At 35.8% G+C, this 27144-nt stretch overlaps 1 pseudogene; it reads right to left on the minus strand.

Moving 5' to 3' along the window:
- Window positions 1-19202: 19202 nt before the first annotated feature.
- LOC149544978 (F-box/kelch-repeat protein At1g55270 pseudogene) lies at window positions 19203-20103 on the minus strand (annotated as a pseudogene).
- Window positions 20104-27144: the final 7041 nt, after the last annotated feature.

Genomic DNA, 27144 nt, shown 5'->3' on the forward strand with positions numbered 1-27144 from the left:
CATGGTTCTCAAGTACAAAATCAGATTTTTGATTGAAGGAATGCCTCAAGTAGACAGAAGCGGCGCCAATGAATGATCTTGATACAGTAGATGGATCGACTGAGACGGTGGAGTGTTTCCCTATGCCTTGCATTCATTTTAGGTAGGTCAAAATTGATTGTGAAGATCAGATCGCAAGATAACCTTGATCATTTTTGCTCCCTGGTTCGTGAATCAACAGGGTTGAAGCAAGTCAAACAGGCTATATTAGCTAGCTGGGTCATGCAGGCCAATCACCCTTCTTCGCTCGGCCACTTGGGGAAGTCTTTCATGGTTGACCTTTTGTCATCAAACTAACTACACCACCCTTGCAAATATTCACATTAACTGTGATGATTACATTAACTGCTAGCCACCGATCGTCCTTTCTGATTGGGCCAGCGAGACACGCGTCAACAAGGCACTGTGTCGCCAACATAAACCTCGAGCAACTTACCCATAGCGAGGTGGCAACGACCATCGATCGGCCTAGATCCGACGATCATGAAGAATCATCATACTCCATAATGTCCTTACCCCGAGCCCATCATATTTGGTACCACCTCTGCAACCTTGTCGTATCCAACTGACACCTGGAAATACCTCAGTGACCGCACCTTGGCGAGAGCTAGCCTCACTGACATGTGGTGACCTATCGCTATGTCGCTATGGTAAAGATCGCACATCTTTGCCATGGCGATATGGAAATAGTCGTTGATCTTCTCTAATCTAACGGCCATGGAGACCCACCTTCCTGCAACCTTCCTCCCTCGTAATTCGTTGGGCCCGTGGTACATGTGGCACTTCCCTGTTGGTCTGTCGGTCATTTAATTCCTACTGCACTGGAAGGATGAAATACAGTCCCACTAGGACACGTGGCACCCTATCACTATGTCACCAATGTTATCTCCCGAGCAGTTTCTAATGGCGAGATAGTGCTAGCCGTAGATCTCTATAGATCTGACGATCGTAAAGACTCGCCTCTTTACTATGCTGGCTGAACTGAAGATCTGGCGCACATGGCTCCCTCTGATTCACTGTCGTGACACCAGACTCTGCCAACTAGGCATATGAAGTACCTGACGTAACCCAATCACTTTCCTAAAACCTCGCTGTTATCTTCTTCAGGCCACCAAACCTTGCCACCGAACATGCTTACCGTCGTCAGCACATCTTTTTCGACGAGCACTATGTCGCTATTGGAATTTCTTGACCAACGTGTGATAGCGACATTGTGCCTATGATTCTGCAGAACATTTTTGACCTGCAATAAAACTTTTTTGAGCCATGCCATCCTCTGCCCTGCAAGCTGGACCCACCGGACACGCGTCGACCAGTCGCTATGTCACCATCGTAACCTTCGCACAACTTTATCATAGCAAGATGGTGACGACCATTGATCGGCCCTGATCTGACGGCAAAGAACTTGCGAGGCATAAAATATCATAAGGTTTGAAAATTAGGTAATTTTAATATCTTCATGGGTATTAAATAATTAGTAATTAGAGAGGTGACCGTTGGGCAGGGTAACATTCAAATTTTGGAACTTGGCAGGGTAAACAAAATGTGGTAACAAGTACCTTTCTTGACTTGTACATGGTTATGTTGGATACAATTGTTAATTGTGTATTTTCTTTGATGTTACACAAATGTCATATCAGCCATCAGACAGAGTCTATTAAGCTCAGATGGTGAGCAAAGTAATTTATAGTGACTATCGAGCATTCCTGAACATTACACAGTAAGTTAGCTCTTATTGAGCTCACTCGGGCATCAAAGGATTTTGTAGCAGAAAGTTAATGTTAACCAAGCTCCCAAGGTTAACAAAGGGAAAGTCAATGACTACCAAGTTCACTCGATCATCAAAGAGAAAGTTAGCTTTTACTAAGCTCACTTGATAAGCGAAGGAAGGTTAGTGTTTACCAAGTTAACTCGGTCTCCGAAGGAAGTTGCAAGGTTTGCAGTGTTTACTAAGCTTCACTTGGTTAACACTGGGGAAACCATTCTGGAGCATTGGTCACCGAGCTAGGTTGGGTAGTGAAGAATTTTATTGTTCTAAAGAATTAATTTTAATTATTTTGTGCAATGTTTGCAGCCAACTAATTTAATATTTTTTAGTTGTTATAACTTTTAATTGAGCCGATTTGACAATCTATAAGGTATATATGAAAGGTCAAGTTGTGAATTCATGTATATGTAAAAGTGTGGATGCATAAGAGTGTGAATGTATGGATGTAAATGGAATGAGTGAATATTGAATATATGAGTGAATGTTGTGGAAGGATTAGATATCCTTATGGAGCTACAAAGTTGTATTCGATAAGTGAGGATCTAGTGAAGCAGAACAGAGATCTATATTCAGCAAAGATTAGTTGCATATATTTTAGATCACTTCATTGTTGCTTTCTTATCATTGTAATAGTGATTTAAAATCTCTTAATAGAGTTGGTTTAATAGCTATTTTGTAAATCCTATAACAAGGTGACAATTCACTTGAATTGTTCTAAAGACCTCTGACAAGGCCACTCCTTATAGGGTGATTAAATCCTCTAACAGGGTCAAATGTAACAGTGTGTTTTGTAACCTTTAATAGGGTTGGCTCCTAATAGGGCTCACTTCAAAAGAGTGAAAATTGGTGACTAGTTACTTGGTGATTTTTCCCAAATTAGGTTTTCACATTAATTCTAGTGTCTCTTGTGTTCATGTTATTTCCTTTATGCATGAATGTTAATCACTTTAAATGCTTAATAAGTTAACATAACATCTATCAAGTTTTAGCATTTATTTGTGTGGTTATGAAGTATCAACAACAATTATATTTTAAGACATCTAAGGATCTGTGGATTTATTTTTGTGGTAACTGATTCACCCCTCCCATCTCAGTTACTCCATCTCTATTTCCAACAATTGGTATCAGAACTTCTGGTGCTTGTAGGATAAGATTTAAAGGATCTAAGCCAAACATCAGGATGTCTTATAAAAGGTAAATTCCAAGGCTTAACAAGAACAAATTCTCAACATGGCAAGGGTTGATGAGACTTAATCTAGCTTCTATTGGAGACACAGGACTAAAATAGCTCGATGAAAAATATGCAGAACTAGCTGGTACACTATCTGTCAATGATATTGCTAAAAAGAAGACCCACAACATTAGGATGATAGATATAGAATTTGCTCTTAGTTATGAAGAATTTGATGATATCAAGGACTACAAATCTTCTTTTGAAATGTGGGAAAAGATGAAAGAGATCTATGGAGGAGATGATAATGTTAGAAGAGCCAAAGCAGAAAGTCTGAGAGGACAATTTGATCAAATGAGAATGAGAGAGGATGAAAAAATTGCAAAATATGTTGAAAGAGTTAAAACATGTGTCAGTGCAATCAAAGCATCTAGAGGAGATATCAAGGAAGAGACAGTTATAATTAAAGTTCTTAGAACTCTACTTCCCATTTATACAATTAGAGTTTCTGCAATTTAAGAAAAAAGATGTGAAGCAAATCATAAGATAAACCTAGAGGCCATAGTTGGAAGATTAATTGCATTTGAACTAGACAACTTTGACAACTATGTTCCAACTTCCAAGAACATTGAATCAGCATTTAAAGCCAAGCTTTCATTGAAGGAGAAAGGCAAAAAGAAAAAGGAATCTCAGTCAGAAAGTGAAGATGAATCAGACCAAAGTTCAGATAGTGATCTTGAAGTAATAGAAGCCCTTCTAGCAAGGAAATATTCTAGAGGTATAGGAAAATACAAAGGTAAAGTACCTCTAATCTATTTTTCATGTGAAGAAGTTGGTCATATTGTTGCTAGGTGTCCAAACAAGTAGAATAAAGATGAGAAGAAAGGATACAAGTTCAATGGCAAGAAAGACTTCAGATCATTCAAGGATAAAGGTAAGAAAACATGTTTTATGGCTAAAGATTCTAATGATTCTAATGATGAAGAAGAAGATGAAATTGTCTACATTGTTGTAAAAGATGAGTCTGATAATGATGAGGAAATGGAACTCATTTCTCATATGAGCAAAAATGATACATGGATCATAGATAATGGTTGTTCTCATCACATGACTAGTGAAAAAACTAAGTTTGAATACTTTGAAGACTACGATGGTGGTAGTGTAAGATTTGGTGACAATGAACCTTTTTGTATAAAAAGAAGAGGGAGAATCTCTCTAACCAAAGAACTTATATGTGATAATGCCTATTGGGTAGAAGGACTAAAGCATAATTTTTTAAGTGTGGCACAACTACTCAATAATGGATTCAAAGTAGAATTCATGCATGGTAAAGAAAGATTGTTGGATGGCAAAGGAAAACTAATTGGATTAGGTACTCAAACTAAACGTAACTTGTTCTATATTGAACTAGGTGAATGTTCATGTTTCATTTCTCAAGTTGAAGAAATTTGGTTATGGCATAAAAGGTTGTGTCATATAAATTTTGATAATTTTGTAAAGATAAGAAAATGTAAGAAAGTAAGAGGCATTCCTAACATAAATAAACCTGAGGTTGGTCTATGAAAAAATTGTCAGATTGGTAAAATGGGAAAGACTAGTTTTAAAAGTAAAAAATTTCATTTTGAAGATATATTAGAAATTGTGCATACTGATTTATGTAGACCCATTGGAATTGAAAGCTATACTGGAGAAAAGTTCTTCATTCTTTTTGTTGATGATTACTCAAGAATGATGATAGTCATGTATCTAATAAACAAATCAAAAGAATTTGAAAAGTTCAAATAGTATTTGGCTAGAGTAGAAAAGGAAACAGGGAAAAGATTAAAATGCTTGAGGTCAGACAAAGGTGGAGAATTCATTTCACATGAGTTTAATAACTTTTGCATTGAAAGAGGAATCAAAAGATAGCTATCAGCCCCTGGAACACCCTAGCAAAATGGAATAGTTGAAAGAAGGAATAGATCTATCATGGATTGTGCAAGAAATTTAATGATTGAAAAGAGCATTGCTATCAAATACTGGAAGGAAGCTATCAACACTGCAGTTCATACCCTAAACCAAGTACAGCTGAAGAAAGACTCATTCAAAACCCCCTATGAGTTATGGTATCACTATAAACCTAATGTAAGTTACCTTAAAGTATTTGGAAGTAAATGTTAAATTTTGAAAGAATCTAGAAAAGAAAAATTTGATGTGAAAGGTGATGAAGGTATATTCTTTGGATACTCATGCAAAAGTAAGGCATATAGATGTTTGAACTTGTCTACTCACAAAGTCATAGAAAGTGCACATGTGAAAGTTGATGAGTTTGCAGAAAGGACTAGAGAAGAAATCAAAAGGGAACCAAAAGATTATAAAAGGTTTGTCTTCATTGAACCTGATATAGTACCAGTTACATCAGAGAATCAGGAATCTTCTACTCCCGAGTCATCTGTAACCGAGTTACAAGAAGTTCAAATCGAGCCATAGCAAACCAAGTTAAATTTAGTGTCTAGCAAGCAAGTGTTTACTAAGTCTGAAGGACCCAAGCCAACATCTACCGAGAAAATGTCTACCGAGCTAGAATAGATAGAACCTAAAGTTGAAATGCAAGAGGATAATAATGAAATTCATTCAAAAGGAAAGGAACCTGTATTAGCTAAGTATGTCAGGAGACATTATTCAGCAGATCAAATCATTGGAGATAAATCTAAAGGAACCATGACAAGAAATAAGTTGAAAGGTACTTGTTTACTTGCTGATTTTAAACCTAAAAATATCAAAGATGCATTGGGAAATGATAGTTGGATTGAAGCTATGAATGAAGAGATAAAACAAATAGAAAAAAATAAGAGATGGACTCTTGTACCTAGACCTAAAGACAAAAATGTGATTGGAACTAAGTGTGTATTCAGAAACAAGTTGGATGAAGATGGTAAGGTATCAAGAAACAAAGCTAGACTAGTATGCAAAGGATATGCTCAAGAAGAAGGAATAGACTATGGAGAAACTTTCGCTCCTGTTGCAAGATTAGAAGGAGTCAGAACCTTACTAGCATATGCTTCCCACAAAGGATTCAAAGTTTATCAGATGGATGTCAAGTCATCATTTCTCAATGGTATACTAGATGAAGAGGTTTACATTGAACAACCTAAAGGTTTTTTAGATCCAGATAAGAAGAACATGGTCTGCAAATTACACAAAGCATTGTACAGTTTGAAACAAGCCCCTAGAGCATGGTATGAAAGATTGCATAACTATCTTATTTAGATTGGTTTTCAAAGAAATAATAATAATAGTAGCTTGTATATAAAGGAAGGACTAGATAATAAGATTGTCTTGGCAGAAATATTTGTAGATGATATTTTTTTCACAGGGAATGATGATCTTTGCAAAGAATTCTTAGAACAAATGAACAAGGAATTTGAAATGTCTATGTTTTGAGCGATCAAATTCTTTGTTGGTCTTCAAATTCAACAGAATAAAAATGGTATCTACATCACTCAATCAAAATACATCAAGGAGATATTGAAATTTTTTTGGAATGGAAGATTGTAAACTAGTTGGGACTCCTATGTGTACTGGATTAAAACTTACCAAGGAAGATGAATCAAAAGAAGTAGATCAAACATTGTATAGATCTATGATTGGAAAGTTGCAGTATGTAGTTCATACTAGACTAGATATTTCCCTTGCAGTTGGTATTGTAGCAAGATTTTCAGAAAAACCAAGAGAAAATCACATAATAGCAATCAAAAGAATAATGAGATATTTGAAAGGAACTGAGGATTATGGTTTATGGTACAAATTTGGAGGTAATATGGATTTAAAAGTGTTTACTGATGCTAATTAGACAGGAAACTTTGATGATAGAAAAAGTACAAGTGGAGGTGCATTCTTTCTCTGAAAGAGGTTGGTTTCTTGGACAAGCAAAAAGCAAAATTGTACATCCCAATCTATAGCAAAGGCAGAGTATGTTGCTGCAACAGTAAACTATTCTAATATTGTTTGGTTTAAGCAGTTGTTGGAAGGCATGAAGATGGAAATCAAAGAACTAGTTGTTATGTTCTGTGATAATACAAGTGCAATCAACATATCTAAGAATCCAGTGATGCATTCCAAAACCAAGCACATTGCGATAAAATATCATTTTGTCAGAGAATTGGTGCAAGATAAGGAGATTAGATTAGAATATGTTCATACAAAAGAACAAATTTCTGACATATTCAAAAAACCATTACCTAAGGATGCATTCTTGTATCTAAGAGGTAAGTTAGGGGTCACTCCCCTTTCTAAAGTTCACTAAAATGATGTTTTAGTGATGCATCAACTCATACCAGGTTAAAGTTCTATTAGTTGATGCAACATAATCAGAAAATATTGCATATGAATCAGTACTAAAGGTACACTAAAATTCATTTGAGTTGAGTTATTTTTGGCATGTGTTGTCAAAGAGGGAGATTTTTACTATCATATCTCTCTGAAATTTGTTTAAGATAAAGAGTTTGCTATGTAATTCCTTCATAGAGGGAGATTACTGTAAGAGGGAGAGTTTTCTATCTTAGAGGGAGAATTGTTATGTTGATATGTTGTGTTGCCCTATAAGAAAAAGACTTGTTTTCAAATTTCATTCTACTATGACATGTTGTGTTTCCATCAATGCTAAAGAGGGAGATTGTTGGATACAATTGTTAATTGTGTATTTTTTCTGATGTTACACAAATGTCATATTAGCCATCAGACAGAGTCTACTGAGCTCAGATGGTTAGCAGAGCAATTTATAGTGACTAACGAGCATTCCAGACCATTACATAGTAAGTTAGCTCTTACCGAGCTCACTTGGGCATCAAAGGATTTTGTAGCAAAAATTTAATGTTAACTGAGCTCCCAAGGTTAATAAAGGGAATTTCAATGACTACCAAGTTCACTCGGTCAACAAAAAGAAAGTCAGCTTTTATCGAGCTCACTCGATAAGAGAAGGAAGGTCAATTTTTATCGAGTTAACTCAGTCTCTAAAGGAAGTTGCAAGGTTTGCAATGTTTACCAAGCTTCACTTGGTCAACACTGGGGAAACCATTCTAGAGCGAATGTTGTGGAAGGATTAGATATCCTTATGGAGCTACAAAGTTGTATTTGATCAATGAGGATCTAGTGAAGCAAAACAGAGATTTGTATTCAGTAAAGATAAGTTGTATATATTTTAGATCACTTCATTGTTGCTTTCTTATCATTGTAACAGTGATTTAAAATCTCTTAACAAAGTTGGTTTAACAGCCATTTTGTAAATCCTCTAACAAGGTGAGAATTCAGTTGAATTGTTCTAAAGACCTTTGACAAGGCCACTCCTTATAGGGTGATTAAATCCTCTAATAGGGTCACCCCTAATAGTTTTTTTTGTAACCTTTAATAGGGTTGGCTCCTAATAGGGCTCACTTCAGAAGAGTGAAAATTGGTGACTAGTTACTTGCTAGTTTTTCCCAAATTGGGTTTCCACGTTAATTCTGGTGTCTCTTGTGTTCATGTTATTTCCTTTATGCATGCATGTTAATCACTTTAAATAATTAATAAGTTAACAGAGCATCTATCAAGTTTTAGCATTTATTTGTGTGGTTACCGAGTATCAACAGCAACTATATTTTAAGACATCTAAGGATCTGTCGATTTATTTTTGTGGTAACCGATTCACCCCTCCCCTCTCAGTTACTCCATCTCTATTTTTAACAATTTATGGGTATAGAGAGATTTAATTACAACTTTTCTCTAGAATTTCAAAGCAACATTCTTCTCCATCATGAGTGTTCTAGTAGAGTCCACTATAGATCTAATCCTCCTTTGAACAACCCCATTTTGTGGAGGGGTCCTAGGTGCAAAAACTTGTCTCCTTATTCCTCTATCATTACAAAACATCTCAAACTCATTTGATTTAAATTCGCCACATCTATCATATCTCAAACATTTCAAGATTTTTCCTATCTCCTTTTCAACTCTAGATAAGTAGCACTTAAACATTTGTAAAGCATAAGATTTTTGTTTCAAAAATATAATTGTCATCATCCTAGAATAATCATCAAGAAATATGATAATGTACTTGTCATCTTTGTAGCTTTGCACATCAATTGGTGCACACAAGTTAGTATGAACTAATTCTAGAATTTCTTTAGAGGTGTGAGTCTTACTTTTAAAACTAGATTTTGTCATCTTACCTAATTGACATTGTTTGCAAATCATATTATCAAGTTTCTTTAGTTTAAGAAATCCTCTAACTCTTTTCATGTTATTGACACTAACTAAGTTACCAAAGTAAACATGACATAACCTCTTGTTCCATAGTCACACATCATCAAATTTTACAACAAGATAAGTAGCATCATTCATGTCAAGATATAATAAATTACCTCTAGTCTGATCACCTTTTCCAATTAGTTTCCCATCAGTTTCATAGATATTTTCTATCTTGTTCTCAAACTCAACTTTTTAATATGAAGTATTTAGTTGTGACAAACTCAACAAGTTATAGTTAGGTCCTTCTACATAATAAGCATTGTCACACACAATCTTTTCTATCAGTTTGATTGATCATTTTCCTTTTATTAGATAGGGTGCATCATTACCAAATCTTACACTATTTCTATTGTAATAATCAATGGTGATGAACTTACCTTCATCTCTAGTCAAGTGATGTAAACACTATCAATGATCCATCTTGTTGGCTCCTGATTTAACAGAATTTGAATCACAAAGTATGCAATGCAAGAATGCATCTATGGGTAACAACAAGAACCTCAGCCAACTATAAGGCTAGACTCCTTCTTCACTTCAAGCTTTGCAAAATCTAGGTGGGTGAACCTCTTTAGATCTAATTATGCAACCAGTGCAATGAGCATAATTAGGATCTAGAATAATAGATGAAACCCCTAAATCTTCTATACTTAACTGAGAAATCACAAGCATGAAATAGTTAATAGCATGACTCATGAAACTAGTAAGTTAAGTGTGGGTTAAAATTTGAATAACTTTCAACATAAAAGGGAAAATTAATTTAATATGTTGATATCGGCAAGACCCAAGTATGAGCAACAAAAACTAATGATCCTATCTCTAATTAGTGCCTTATCTATTAGGCAATTACATGAATTACAACCATACATCTCAAGGAAATATTTGACATAACTTCCTACATCAAGATCCTTGATCTATCTTTCACCTTGTGAATAGACATTTGCTTCAAAATGAATCTCATACTTAGACAATCCCATCATGAAATCTGCAAACCCTATGATAAACATCAAGCAATTGCATGGCTCTTTGTTCCATTAGCAAGAAATTTTAACCACATGTATTTCTAAACAAAATACAACCTAGTTTATGCTCTTGGTTCACAAATTAGAAAAGATTACAAATCCATGAGTAGGAGACAAGATTCAGTTTGAAATTAAAACTCCTTTGCTATGCTTTATTTATTCTCCTTGAAAATAACTCACAAATCACCTAATAAATCCAAACTATCTACATAAAACTTAAACTATTGTTCAATACAAGAGAGAATGCTAGGTGTGTGTCTTTCATAGCCTGAGTAGAGCTTCTAGAACTAAAAATTGAAAACCAACCAACAACCTTTTACAGAGGAAAAGAAAGAATATATATGAAGAGGGAAATTATCGAAGTGAATTTTCAATTGACATGTGTCCCTTTAGAATTCTCTGTTAAGAAGCTAAATAGAATCTTTCTACCTTCTCTCCTTAACTACTAATCATATCCCATTTTGTTTTTCCTTTCTGTTGGTGTTTTTAGAAGTGCTAAAACTACTAAGCAACAAAAATGCTTAATACCAAAATGACAGTACATACACAATCTAAAGACTAGCCTATTCTAATTAACATTTGCATATGTAAGGTATTTGGATGCAACTTCAACAAAACCACAGATGGTTTTCTACTCTTTTGGATCTGCAAAACCAGGGTGGGTGTACCCAGGGATGGTTCAAAATTGAAACAAATGTATAAGGATTGTTCTTAGTTTCATTCTGATTCTCATTTCAAGATCCTTGAACATATACATAATTCTTACTAACTTGATAAAACACATCCCATAAAAACATATGGCCAAGAATTCTTCTATAGATCTATAGATGTTTTCAACAATAATGGCTAACTGAAGCTAAAACATTCCATGCAGACAAGTGCTGGCCAACTTTGAAGATCTACAGGGAATAAAAGTAAAATTTGATTTGATGATGAATTTGAAAAACCATTTGTCAGATATTTCTCCTTCAGCTGAAATAACTTGATCAGTGCCTAATCCATTGGGGTTCAGAGTCTATAGCAAATTCTTAGATCTAATTTGTTGCCTTACAACAAATTCTATCAGCAATTCTTATCAAAACTTATCATTCAAAAATCCTTTTCAATACTTAAGGAATCTTATCACATTCATCAAAGCCTTTATTTAATCTATTGAATTAACAACAATGATAAATGGATATACAACCTAATTTGATTGCATTCAATTGCACAAGCTTTTACTCATACAACATCAAGGCAGCTAAGTATTTAAAAGGAGACAAAATTCAGAAAGAACTGATATGGGGATAGTTCATAATTTGTATTCATTTCCTTTGAAAATGGTATATCCTTTACAGTAGACTCGGAATGGCCTTCAGAAAGAAACACAGGTCATTCTATATTCATGTATTCTCAGAGAATTTGACAACAAAATACATTACAAACTTGCTTTCAAAATTTGGACCAAAAACTAGACTAAGCACAATACTTAGAAGAAATAGAATTTGAACCATTCTTTGGCCTTGGGATCTCACTTAAATAGTGTGAGATGCAACAAGCTTTAGGCTAAAGAAAGTGACACGTGTCCTTTTTCAAAAATTGGGTAAATTACCCCTTTTCAGAAGAAAACCGAACAAACAAAACAGAAGGCAAATGACAGTTGGAGCATAAAATTTTCAATTTTGTCCTTTTCTCTAACTGCTCCTAGTTGGTAGTGCTTTGATTTTTGCAATTTCTCCCAGACAAATATTTCTCTTTTAGTGGGCCAATCACATTCTTTAACTGCTATTAATTCATCCACTATTTTTTGCCACCTGGCATCAGTAATCACCCTTCCTTCTATGATAAACCTATTCACTTCAGTTTCAATCTTGAAAAGGGTATCAATTAGTTCATTGAAAAGACATTCATCAATACCATCTTGGAGGATGGACACCACTTGTGGCAAGTCTATAATGTGATCAAAAGAATTAGACCACTCATCAAAAAATTTTAACTTATCATTAGAATCGATAACAAAAGGAATCAAAGAATAGAAACCATTTGTTAGCATTTTTAATTTACTTTGAATTACTGCCAGCTTCCTTGTGAAGATTTGCAATAATTCTTTCACTTTGTCCATACCTTCCTTCACAGTAATAACTTTATCTGGGAGATCTAGCTTCTTGGCTAACAAGGGTATCAACCTATCAAAAAAATGCATATAGGGTCCCCACTGTTAAAAAATAGGCTCAAGCCATCTAACTGCACCCATGCATACCTGTTCTGCAGATTGTAGACTGATGAATGTATTATAAGTATCCTGAGATATTCTTTTTAGAATGTTGATTCTATGATTTAATACATTCATCAAAACATTTTTCTTGGTATTATTGTTGACCTGGGAAACTTCTGTTTCCACATTAATCATAGGTGCTGACACTGTTGTTCCCATAAGAATTTCTTCTATTTGGGCCTCTGCTTCTACTTTGTGCCTTCTCTCTTCCTCTTGCCTTGGTGCATGCTCTACCTCTATTGCTATCTTGAGCTATTCTTTGAGGGATTTTATTTCTGTTTCCAGAATCTTAATTTTTTCCTCCAACTCCTCTATTCTTTGTTTTTGTACATGACTCATTTTGAGCTCTTCTTCATATGTTCTCCTGATATCAAGGCATTCATTAAACATTGCAGCTAACTTATCCTCAATTTCATCAACCTTTTTCTCATTCATATGAGCAAAATATTTTACCAAACTAGAGATTTCCTTCCCATTAGTGCTCTCCAATGTCCACACAGTCATATTGCCCTGAGAAATTTCTTCTATATCCATCATCTTAGGCTTCTTGGTGTCAAGGGCCACACTCCATACTGCTAGGGTTTTAGTGTCCACATTAAAACTTGACCCTCTTTTAAAACCTTCACTACTAGTGGCTTCATAACTGATGGCCTTATCTTGTCTTCTCATTTGGTCCAATACAAAAGCTTTCTCAATGTCCCAATGTGGTATTAGAATCATGCCACTCCTATGTACTAATTCCCTAGCTTATGTGGTAGTCATTGTTTCACTTTCAGGGTCATAAGCCAATAGTTTTTCAACTAACTCTTTACAGAGAAAACTTTTAAATTCAGATGATTTAATAAAATCATCATCTTCCAATGAATTTCTCAGATTGAATGAGCCTGTCATCCAACCTTGATGCTGCAATTTGCATGTCAGTAGAAGCTTTTCCTACTTCAGTAGCCCTTTGATGAAAATAATTTTGCCTAATATCAGCAAAATACTCACTACTTCTAGACATGACTTGTACAACTCTGCTTACCACCTTTTCAGGGATGTGCATTATCTTTTTTCTTTTATTTCCATGTGGCATCTAGGCTGATGTTGATGGTTGCTCTTCTTCCAAATCAATTTCTAATTGTGTATCTAGTTCAAGGGATTCTCTATTTACAATGGCTTCTTCTCCCTCTGGCTCATGAGGCATTTGTAACATAATATGATCAAAATTCTCAATCATTTTCCTCAGATTATTTGGATATGGAACTTTTGTATAAAAACCCTTAAAATCAGGGTTGGTCCTCTTCAAAGCATTTTCCACTTTCCTTATTTCTTCATACTTCCTCAATAACTCATCCGCCTCCCCTGTTGCTACTATGTTGGCAATTAGGTCCTCTACAGTGATAGGCTTACTTGGAGGCAGAACAAAACCTCGAATGGTCTTAACCTCGTTTGCAATATAACTGTCAGGATCATACATCCTATAGGGCCCAGTAGCAAATTTATACTGACCTAAATAGTCACTCAATTCCTCAAAAGCATTCTTTCCTATTTCAAAGTCTCCTACCTTAAAGGTTCTACATAAAAAAGTAGGCTTATGCAGAGAGGGAGGGATCATTTCTTTATTCATCAATAAGAATTGCCAAAAAAATTCAATAATGGCCAATCTAGGGGGTAGATATTTAGGCAATAGATGAGGAGGCTGTGGGCATGCAAAGACTCTGATTAAAGTACTTTCTTTAAACAAAAATATGCTTCCCCAATTATGATCTAATTTTATTTTTTCATCTAAGAAAGAGGGCCTAAGCAGAGTCTTCAAAACATTGGGTGCCCTAAAGAAAGTATGATCTAGCTACCTCATAATAACAGAACTGAACAAATTGAAAAAAACTAGAGCATTTGAATAGAAGAAATCTTTATGCCAAATACGAGTCCAGAGTTGCACAGGTAACTCACCAAATTCATCAGAAGTTTTATCAATGAAGTCTCCACTGATGTACCCAATGTTGCTATATAGGATAAGGTGCATCAATAATGAATAATGGTGGAACTTGAAGTCTTTCAGTTCTCCTTTCTTAGCATCACAAATCTGCATGTGCATACTATCAATGATAAAGGCCACATAATCATACTCCTTATGATGAAAACGATCCTATATGTCGCATGCCATCAGAAAAAGAGAACCATATACACAATCCTCTGCACCATCACTTCCCAATACTTTGTGCAACCCATATACTATGTTTTTGAAATAATTTTTGAACCTACTCAAAGGTAAAAAGTCTCCCACCTTTTTTGGGATTAACCCTACCTTCTTAACTTTGTAAGGAATGTGTGGCAGCATGACATTGTTTATAAAGTAGGTTTTATTCCTAGCGAATTTTCCTTGTAAGTCTGCAATGTCAATAGGTACATCCATTTGTCCCATCAATCCAAAAGCCTCAATAAAAGAAGTTCTGTCCAATGTACATAATACGCTCCCATTATGCTTGTGAAAAGTCTTGGTTACTGGATTGTATGAATTTATTAGGGCCTTCAACAGGTCAACATCAACGAACACTTCTGGAAAAATTAATTTTTCCATATTTCTATTCCAAGGGTTACATACTGGCACATTCTCTATTTTGTTATGATAAAAGTACATAAAAAGATCATAGCCAGTAATTCTAGGGCATTCAGCATCTCGAACAAAAGCATAAGGGTCTCTAAATATATGATCATTTGCAAAAATTGCATTTGACGACCCTGGATGGAGTTTTAACCAGTCTTCTGCATGCTTGTTCGATTTTTTTACCCCTGTCTTCTTTTCTATTTTGACAGCAGATTTCTTCCTTTTTCCTTCTGGTGTGACTTCTACCACATCATCACCCTCATCTTTGACTTTGAATTCTTCTTCATGCACCTCTTCAACTTCTTGGTCGGCCATGTTTTTTTTACTTTGAATTCTTCTACAATTTCACAGGATACACAGAGCTTTGTAGCTTTCAAAACTTCAGAAAAACACAGGAACAAGCTTCTTGAGGCTGGTAATTCAATTAAATCCTTGATGTTTTAATTATATATCTGCCAACCTTTTTTAATAAATTTAGCATGCATGAGCTTTAAAACTTATGATCGCAGGTCACCATCAGGGTATATCAGCCGCAAAATTGGATTTTGATTGTACTTTTCAAAGCCTTACTTTGCTTGGCTACAGTAATTTTGTCCTTTTTTTCTTATCTGTCATGACACATCAAAGACTTTTTCTTATATGACTATCTTCCATTTTTACGATGAGTCAAATCTTCAATCTTCGTGATGTCGAAAATGCTCTCGATGGATCTCTACGCTCACTCGGAGAAGCTTCAGAATGCCCTAATCGTAGGAACGTAATGATGCTCTTACATTGTTTTGCAAATCCCTTTTACGTTCCTACAAAACATTTTACCCCGTAGGATCTCAAGCCCTTCTACTGTGTGTTTCCGCCTTTATGATTTAAGCTTCTTCCATATAAGCGTAAAGATCCTTAACTCTGTCTTATTACCTTTTACGCTTATACGTAACCCTTTACACCAGAACATTGAAAACCTTTTTACTAACATCTCCATTCTTACGATTCAACATTCCTCGTGTGAGCGTAAAACCCTTATTCAAGCCGTCCTTTTAGCCTTTACACTCCTACTTGCACATATCTATGGAGACCTTGGAAATTCCCTCTACGTTGTTCTTCTTATTTCATTTCCCGGGGCAGCATAAGGCTTCAAAACTTATCTCCCACTCTTGCGACTTAGCTTTATTCATATCACTGGAGAGCCCTCTCAACTGCTATTGCGGTCTCATGTCTTTCTTTTATCGTATGAGCATAAACCCCTTTTACTGATCTTCCTTCTCACCTCTTTACGCTTAGACGCTAAGACTAGATCCGTAACCACAAAAAAAAGAAAAAATAGTTCTTCATTCATACGCTTAACCTACAAGCATAAGGGCGTAATATCAAAAGCTTAAGTCATATGCCACGAGGGATGGGCACATCTGACATAAATGTCATGTCTCCATTTGATTTGCTACAACTGGGCCCTTCTGACACTTCAACAGGTCCCACATGATTCCTTTACTGCTAAGAACAAATCTTTATGGTTGTCCGCAAACCCAAGAATTGTAGACACGTAAACACCATGAAACCTTGCCTCTGTGCTTAAGGAAAAAACCTTTACTCATAACACCGTAATACCCTCGCATGCCCTTCAAATCATGCTTTACACCTTTATGCTACCCATTGGGGCATATACGCGTAGATCACATTGTAGGCTTCCCCGCTCCTTCGCTCAAGGTATTTAGTCATAAGCCCATAGAAAGAGCTTTTCAAGGTGCGATAAATCCTTTATGCCTCTTCGCTGTATCAGAAAGTGTGGCCACAGAAACCAAAAGCAAAAGGCATTCCATTGTTACGTGAAACCTCACACTGTAAGAATGTAAAGGACTAACTTAAAACATTTTACAACTCCTTCTGAGAAATTCAAAAGGGATGCCATCAATTTTAGACCTGGGACAATTTCATGGCTATTTTAAAAGATCAATATGGAGAAATCAATAGAGTCTGATAACACATGAAACAGGGCAAGACTAGGGCAATCCTAAAAAACTCAAATGATTTCTCGCCATAATTTTCAAAAAAATTTGCAAGTGTGAAAAATCACACAAACACTTTCCAAGAGCAAAAACCTTAGCAAAAGACAAAATTCTTGTAACTAATTTTAGATATGTCAATTTTGATCAAATTGAAGCCAAAGCATCACACAATCAAAACATACTACATATAAGACCTTCAAAACATGTTTTAAGTTTTTTGTATCTGAGTTTTGCATTTGGATAATCAAAACACCCCTCAGAACACACAAATTAATCCTAAAGAAAAAACCACTTGTAGCATGTACTAGGGAACACCTATGCAAAAATTGACTTTAGATTCAAAATTTTTAGATCGTTCTAGTTCCAATGGTATATTGGAGCACCCATTTTGAGCAAAAATTGCCCTTTTTATGCCCTTCTAAAGTTTAGGCTTTTGTTCATGGCTTTCAAAACAATATTGGAGGTTTGCATTAAAAAAGCAAAAATTTGAAAAATTTAAAAATTTTCTATAGTGCAGACTATAGAATATTCAATTTTTAAAACAAAATCTTCAAAACTTTGTTTGAATAAACGCATAGGATATTTTTTTTATTTTTAAAATCTCCTTTTCCTCCTTAAAACACTTGAAAAATGCCACTTGAAATCATCTTACTAGCTGTGATCTCGGGCAGGACCCATAGACATTCTCACAAACTCTACCAAATTTTTAGATTTCTTCATCAAGTTGCCATTTTGCTTACCAAAAATTCTCCTGCTTTCTAATGGTGACATGGTGATCATTGGATTCTGGCAACTTTTTCTAGTGGCTTCATCCTTCATTGCCACATCATCACCACCTCTGCACCTACTCATCACCACATCACTGCCACTTCACTGCACCACCTAGATAGTCACTATGTTGCTATAATTATCATGTGAGCAGCTCTACTAAGTGACCTAATGATAGATACAAGATCCTCGATGTGGCACCATCTCATTCTTTCGATGTTCACACTTGCTATGTTAGCATCTTTGACTCATGGATTTTTTTAAAATTTATCTAGGCTCAAAATTTGAGGTCCTCTAGCCAACCAACCAATAGCCCCGCTAAGTTCTTGCTCATTCCAAAACTATATGTCTTAAAGACAATATAAGATATATCACAAGAGTATTTAAACAAATTAAAAGACACCCACTACATGGATGTGGGACAAAGCTACCAAACCTCATCTCCGCTATTTTTCTCCTTCATCTCAAACAACAAGCATCTTCCTCCTTCCTCAAGCCATAGTGGACTTCTCTTTTCACATGTCGGTGCTCAAGATACCCATGCATATTGAACCAAATAACTCCCTACCATTTTCTTCATGCGTGGATCTTCTTTTAAAAGTTGACTCCCCTGTTTGTTTAACATGGGCTCTCTTTTTAATTGGTTTGCTATGGTGCCACATTTGCTTCCTTCATGTTGACTATGGCTTCAAACTTTTTTGGAAGCTCCTTTTCTAGCTGCTTGTGGAGCTCCCTATTTCCTTTAGACACTAGTGGAATTCCTTCTTCATTGAATTCCTCAAATCTTGTTGAAAATTGGTTTCACTGATTAATTTATGTAGCTTTAAGAGCTAAATCATTGAACTATTGTTCATTTAGCCTACATAGAATAAAGGGGAAATCATGTTTTATGTTTTGCAATGGCTCTTTCCTTCATTCAATAGCTTTGTCTTTTTCTTGTTCGCAACTTGGTTCCTCACATGGTCAATCAAAGCAAATAGCATCTCCTTTATAAATTGTGTGGGTTCCTCTTTTTCCACTAGTAGCTTCCATTAGTGGGTTCTTCTTTTCATTTCATGTAGGGGAGGCTTTTTTTTCAATGCCTATCTTCCTCCTTCTTGGTTTGGCATGGATTTTTTCCTTGGCATAGGTAGCCTCTACCTTCTTTTACAAGATCTATCTTTCCATTTTCAAGGTCTTCCTACAGAATCGATACCTGTGGGGTTGCCTCTAGTAGATGAGAAAGTGATCCATTTTGGGACATTTTTCCATGCTAGATAAATGTAGAAGTAGATGGAGATTGAATTGGATTCTTTCTTGTCTCTTAAGTTTTGCTAGCTACATGGATTTCCTTGGTCAACTTGCTATTGGTAGATTCTCCAATGCATGAGAATTATCAAGATGAACTTTACTATCTATTAGTTTGTCCCACAAATCCTTTATACTATCATATACTCACATTCTACAACTGTCCCTACAATCAATGGCATATAATTGTCCATTTTAGAGTGCTACTCAGAGTTTTTCAACCATTAACCATGCCATGTTCAGCTGTTGTCCATTGGTTTTTTTCATGGCACATATATCTCACACATGGCTACCTTTCAGAACTTAGGCCTTTTAGAAACCATTTACCTTCATAAACAACCCCCATTTAAGTGGCCATTTCCATTATAAAGGTCCATCTATTTTTGTTTGGGTCATACATCTCTATAGATCTTAGGGAATAGGGATGGCCCTAACATTCTCCCCCAGCTACATACAAATAATTATTGACTACATAGGCACCAAAGAAATACCTATTTCTGAGCATGTCTAGTGCTCGATGCCATTTATTTGTTTGTGCACTATAATAGACCACCCTTCTCATAGATCCCTTTAATGGGTTTTTTCCCTTCGAACAAATAAAGATGGCCTCCACTAAAGACAACACATTTAGAATGAAGTGATTCATAGAATTTAGAAGGCATAGGGGGAAGAGGCTACCATAATTAGTACCTAGGATCAAATTCATGCAAAGAAACACAACCATCTCAAAATGCAATAATTGGCCCACATTGGTCACATAAACAATCAACTAGGCTTAATTGAGTCAGTACTTGAGTACTACCATATTAGTTGATGCATAATTAAAGCCACCATCTCTATTCACAACTATTAATAGAACTTTTTGACCTTCAATAAATATAAATTTTGAACTCTCACTTTCCTTGATAAGCCCCTTTTTGTCTAGCTCATTCATTGAATTCTTTTTCATTGTACTTGGACTGATCACTTGGACCTTTCTCAAAAGAAATAGATTGTGCTTTATGTTTCTTGAAATCTGGCTAGTGTAGATTCCTTACGTACACAAGATATTTCCATAATCCTCAATATTGTCACAAATTTGATGAATTTAGCTAGGTCCAAAGTGGGTCTAGCTAAAAAAAAATTCATTTTCAAACACTTGAATTGTCAAACTAATCCAGTGAACACTTGACTCTGACTAGAAATAATCTATACCATTGGTTCAACTTTAAAAACTCATTTTCATCTCTTTCTAAAACTTGTCAACTTTGTGCCTAAAGCTCCTTTAACTGGCTTTAAAAAATCACCCAAACACATGATTAGGCTTTGAAATCTGACATGTTGATTTTGTGTTCCACATACTCTTACCTTGTTGAATCTTGTCTTATGATGACATTGGGGTCAAAAGATATTGACCATCAAAGTTGACGTCTCAGAACTGCCTGCAAGAAAACACGTCAGAAAACAATAAATTGCGTTTGGATTTAGCTTCAAAAACTAGGCAAACTAACATTGGGGAAACAAAAACTAGGGCATTGGTTTACTATCTTAAGAAGAGTATGGATCTATGATTTGGGCTTTTGATGAATAACTGGGTGAAAGAGGCAGATAGTGAAAGTGAGCTACTTAGAATTAGATGAGTAGAAACAAGGTCATAAAACAATTTTTTGCACATGGAATTGACCTAGGAAAGTGTGTAGATGGATTCATCGTGATTTGAAAATTGACACACTTAAAGTATTTTTAGAGTATGACATAGTGATACAATTTTTTTCATCTCACTTGTCATAAATCTTGAGATATGACATCACGAATAGGGGTTTTGAAAAATTTGCTCCTTTGGACACCAGTAAAAAGTTAGAAATTGCATTTGAAAATTGATCAAACTGATTCGCCATAAGCTCAAATTTGAAATGTAGCATGTCTCTGACCTCTAAAATGTAGCACAAAAGGAAATTTAGCATTTCATTTAATTGGGTCAAAATTAAAATTCATCAAACAAGGCCTCCCAGAATTCATAACTAATTACATCAGCATGACAACATTAAAAGACCAACTTTGAGGGATTCAAAAGCTAGTCAAATGGACTCAAAATGACTTGAAATCTGAAATATAGGCTCTTAGGTATGGACATTAGACACTCCCAAAGTAGGAAGTTATGAATGCTATTGTGCATGAGATATTTAGTTACAAACATGACCTCCTGTTGTTGTTTGACACAAGTGAAAATGCAGAATTGACAATTGCTCAAAATGGGACTTCACAGAATAGCTTGGAATGACAATTTATCATCATGAAGCAACTAGATGCACTAAATCGAAAGTTTTAGAAAAATTGAACACCTCTTAGGCCTCAAATGGATAGCTAAGCACATATGCACTTAAAAGCATTTATAGGGCTTAATTTCTCAATGGTACTCAAAATCGAGCCTTCAATTTTGAGTCCCAACACATCTATCACTCTTGTTCACATAAGATATTAGTGCAATTGCCTCATCCTCATTAGAATAATCTTTCATTGTGACATAAACCACTTCATAATCATGGTTATATGATCCATCTTTAGTTTCCTCTTTAGGAATGTAGCAAGACTTCTTTCCTTTATCTTTATAATCTTTGTTGTCTTCATCTCTTTTACTTCTCTGGACATCTAGCAACAATATGACCAATGTCATTAAAATTAAAGCACATGATAGGTAGATTACCTTTGAATTTTCATTTGCCTCTATGAGACCTCCTTGCCAAAAATGGTTTAAGTTGTTATATATCCTCCTCTTTTGTATCACTATCACTAGAAGCATATTTGACCTTTTTTCTTTTTCCTTTTAGGTTCTTTTAATGAAAATTTATCTATCAAAGAGGATTCAATATTTTCAATTTTAAAATTATCAAAATTAGAGATTTCAAAGGTAGTGAGCTTACCCATCAAACCTTCAAGGCTCCGATTACTACTAGGTATACATCTTAATTCTTGTATGGCACAAAATCTAATAGCATAGATAAGTAGTAGTGTTCTCAATACTTTTATTACTAAAGTCTCATCATCAATGATACCATTATCTCTTCTAATAACATTCAAAACATCTTTTATTCTAGAGAAATATTGAACAATGGTCTCACATTCTTTCATTTTAATGTCATCGAACTTCCCTCTTAAAGTTTTAGATTTGTCTCTTAAAAGATTTGTAACTCCTCCATAAATTGTGTGTGAAACATCCCACATCTTTTTTGTAGTGTCACAATCCTTGATGTCATCAAATCTGAGTAACTTAGGGCACAGGCAATCTCAAACATTGCCTAATTATGTTCTTTATTCTTTTTTAGATCATTAGTAGTTAGGGCTCCAACAAGATCAACATGCTCAATGGTGATGGTAGATTGTGCATGGTATCTAAGGCCTCCTAGTTATAGCATCATCAAACTTTTCCATGCAAGAAAGTTTTCCTTGTTCAGTTTGGGAATCTCCTTGTTATACATCTTGATCTTTAGCTCTTAGTACCTTTAAACTATTTCCTCTCAAGCATTATGGCTCTAATAAAAATTGTTGGAATTCTTTAGAATAACTAAGAGGGGGGGGGGGGGGGGGGGGGGTGAATCAGTTATCAGAGGTCTAGATGTGAAAATAAAACCTTTCAATGTTAATCAAATCCACATCCATAAAACCTTTGTTACAAGCTAGAGTTGTTGCACCAAAATATTGACTTGTTAATGCCCGATAAAACCACTAGACCTATAGAACACAGGAGGTAGTTAACCATGTCATGAATCCTTAAGGGGAAGGCTAGTGGTTAGTTCAACAATTCCCCCTCAATGTTACCCAAGGAGATTTAAACCTGTGACCAAGCTCTAATACCACTTGTTATAAGTGTATATGAGCAATGTTAGTATGCTAATAGAAAAAAAATTTAAATAAAGCTTCTACAAACTAAACAAAATTCATAAACTTCAAGATAGACTAAGATGAGCTCTCAATTGAGAATATGAGCCATTAATGGGCTCTCTCAATAAGAAGCTCTCTTGTTGAGTAGCTTTGTCTAAATAGATAGGATGTATGCTCAATCTTTATGCTTCAAAAAGGGCTTCAAATGAAATATGAATTTGGGTGTGAGTGTATGGTTTTGATGTAAAATGGCTTCTTAAAATGGCATTATGACTTTACTTCATGGATTGTGTTAAAATGACTTGGGAGAGGATTCCTTAAATAGGCAAAGGGCTTGAGGGATCAAGGGCTAGGATGCAAGGATGTGAAAAAGCTTATAGAAGGCTCAGATTGCATGAGAGGAGAGCACATGGATTGTGCTTCCTTACAACCAATCAAGGAGTGACACATGTCACATGGTGAGAGGATGGAGGAAAGGGGAAGGATGAGTCAACAAAGGAGGCTCAAGGGATAAAATCTTCATAAAGACCCTCATAATGACTTGTAAGAGCAATAAAAGGGCTTGTAAGAGTCATTTAGGACCTAGTGGACTTCATAAAGTTCTATGGTTGAGATATTTTGAGGGTGATGACAGCAATTTTGACTTGGGCTTGATTAGGAGGGTTTTAAGCTTGCTTAGGATTGTGCAAATGATTAGAGGATGGATTAGGATGGTTTACGATTAGCTTAGGGATAGGCAAGTGGATGGCATTTAATGAGGGTGGGTGAAGGAGGAGATATTTGCTAACTTTGGCTTGGGTTAGTAATTCTTAACCCACGCTTAGGGAATGTGACAAGGTTAGGAGGGGATTAGGATTAGGTTTAAAGACATCTTCTAGAAGAGTCTAGACTTTGGATGAGGATAAAGGCTTTCTAGAATAGTCTAGAATTTCCTAGGATGAGGATGAAGACTTTCTAGAAGAGTCTAGAACTTCTTAGGATGAGGATAAATTAGATTTTTAGGAAATAAATAAAGTTTTATTTATTTCAAGGGTTTGGGTTGAGGAGATATTTATTAAAACTTTTTTAATAAACATGAGGATTAATGTTTAATCTTAATTAAATATTTTGAGTTGGGATTAGGGGTAGGAAATGATGGGATTAGCCTTTAATCGAAATTAAAGAAGGATTAGAATATTTTGGAAAAGGTTATTGGTCATAAGGAAATTGGCCAAGTTTTGGGCAAAAAATAAAATTTTTATTTATTTTAGGATTTTTGGTCAATTTATTAATTAAATAATTAATAAATAAGGAAATAATGTTTAAATAAGATTTAAACATTTTTGGGAGGGATTTCTTAATTAAATATTTTTAATTAAGATAAAGGGATTTAATGGCATAAAAATAAATAAATAAATTAAATAATTAATTAATTAATAAATGATGATGTCATCAGAAATTTTTCAAAAAAATAAAAATGCTTTATTTTTAAAGGTTTTTTTAGGTGTCTACATTTTGCCCCTCTTTGATGTGATGCCGCAAGTGGCATGGCATCAAAGATAAGAAAATAATATGCCCAAGGCTAGAGCAGAAGAGGAGAGAATGGACTGTGAGATGGCCCCTCAAGAAGGCAGCGGGGAGAGAAAGTGAGGCTCGGTGGCTTCTTGAAAAATACAAGAATCTGGGATGAGCAAGGAGACTCAGATTGGATTAAGAGAAGAGGTTTAGTTAGCTTAAACTCTTACTATGGGAGAATGATAAAGGGAGGATCAGAGGCACAAGAGGAAGCAAGCTTAAGATCTTAGGGATTGCAGAGGATGAAGGAGCGGAGTGCTATAAAAATGAATCTAGGATAGGGAGATGGATGAGGGGATTATAAAGTTGATGCAACAGGATTTCAAAGAGTTAGATTGGCGGAAGATGGGTTTCGGAGATCCCTAGGACTAGGATTGTGGATCTCGAAAGATGAGGCTTGGTGGGTTGATTTGGATTGGTGGATCCCTAAGACTAGGATTGTGGATCCCTAAAGCTAAGAGTGATGAGTGATTCAAAGAGATACTGATGCATCAGCTGGGGTAGGAGAGACGGATGCTGGATATGGATGGGAGATAATGAAGATGAAGGAAAACCATTGAAGCTTTTTGAGTGGGGGGATACTTCAAAGAGAAGTACCACCATGTAGTTGAGCACTAGATTTTCTATAGGACTATTGGTTAATTGCCAAGGTTACCAAGAAGATCAAGGCCTTTTCACCAACCGTCCAAAGGACTGACAAACTAACTCAAAACAAACACACAAGGATTGCCCCAACATCACACATGAATCCTAAAGGAAGCAGCGTGGAAACGACACTGGAGAACCCACAAGCAGAAAAGAAAAACAAACGAAAGACCTGATCAAGACCTTACACTCTAATTGCCCCATCCGCAGCATACCATGATATGGAAGATTGTGGCAACCTTGAGGAGACAACAAGGAGATTTCTTGGAAAAGATACTTCAAGACCCAAAAGGGAAGATCCCAAATCAAAAGAAAGTGAAAATCCAAACGAGAGTCGTTTGCCAACAAGATGAGTAGGACAAGGTACTAACGGACCAAGATCAGACATGAGGAAAGCTATATCCTGCAAGGACCTATCAGAGAGCACCGAAGCTGGTGGATTTGGATGAGTGATGTGTTTGGCAAGCTGAACTAAGAAAGATAACACTTTGGTGACAGGAAATCTAGCTAAAGGATGCATTGGAATAGCTAAGCAAGATGTGTGATGGGTGCAAGATGCTGATCAAGGATGAACTAACACGAACACTGGATAGATACAATGGTACTAAGCTAAATAGGATGTACAAGCTGATGGACCAAGATATGTTACAAATGTAAAATTTTGTTCATGTTTTTGTTTTTGTGAGATGTAAATGTTTGTGAAGGATGGGATGTCTATAATAGGTGATAGGTGGATAGGTAGATGGTTTGCGAAAAGCTTAAGTGAAAATGGGGTTTTGTATGTGCACGTGATAGTATACAAGCTAGGATATAAGATTATTTATAGCTTGGAATATGGTACAAACCTTGGACAAGATTCGGATAGACAAGGTATGGTACAAGATTTACAAGGTATAATACAAGCTTTGGTACAAGATTTACAAGCTGTACAAGAGGTATTTACAAGCTTCACCAGATTTTGGATATTTGGTTGGAACACCAAGGGAACAATCAAGTGTGTCTTATGGGATGGTGGGTGAATGGATGAGGGATAGGATAGTGATAGATAATGGATTAGTCTTTAGTACACAAGGCACCTGAATTACCAGGTTTTCACCAAGGTTCCTATCCAAGGTGCTTGAATTGCCAGGTTTTCACCATTGGACACTTATTTCTCTTTACTATTTTTTTTCTTTTGTATTTTTCAAAAGCTGGGTATACCAAGGATCTTCAAGCATAGAACTTCTTGAGATGAATGACATTAGTAGGATCATTCAAGAGTTCTCTGTCTGGTGTAGATAGCTGATAAGCTCTGGAGCTAAAGGAAGTAGTGACAACATAAGGACCAAGCCATGTAGGGTCAAACTTGCCTTTCTTTTCTCGATCTACTTGGACTTTCATGTTTTCTTTGAGGACCATGTCACCTGGCTGAAAGTGTCATGGAAGCACCTTCTTGTTGAAATTTCTTTTGAGACGAGTTTGATAGACTGTGAGATGATCATAGGCTTGTTGTCACTTCTCGTCTAAGAGATCTAGCTAGGTGAGTCAAGCTACTCTATATTCTTGATCTGATATTTGCCCTTGCAAAGATATGCGCAAGGAGGGAAGTTCAACCTCTATAGGTAGTACCACTTCGGCACCATAGACTAGGGAGTAGGGAGTTGTGCTTTTGGATGTACAAAAGGAAGTTCGATAGGCCCATAGGGCTAGATTTATTTGTAGGTGCCAATCACGGCCGGAATCATTGACAACTTTCTTTAGAATTTTGAGGAGGGTTTTGTTAGTTGCCTCTGCCTGGCTGTTACCTTGTGGGAAATATGGGCTATAAAAGCGGTGATGGATGTGGAGGGAAGTGCATAATTCTTCCATGTTGAGATTTTCAAAGTTACCTCTGTGGTCGGTGAAGATGGTGGATGGGATGCTGAAGCGGCAAACAATTTGGTACAAGATGAAC

Source organism: Cupressus sempervirens, chromosome 8, assembly GCF_028749045.1.
Source record: "Cupressus sempervirens isolate cs-2001-9-10 chromosome 8, ASM2874904v1, whole genome shotgun sequence".
NCBI lineage: Eukaryota > Viridiplantae > Streptophyta > Pinopsida > Cupressales > Cupressaceae > Cupressus > Cupressus sempervirens.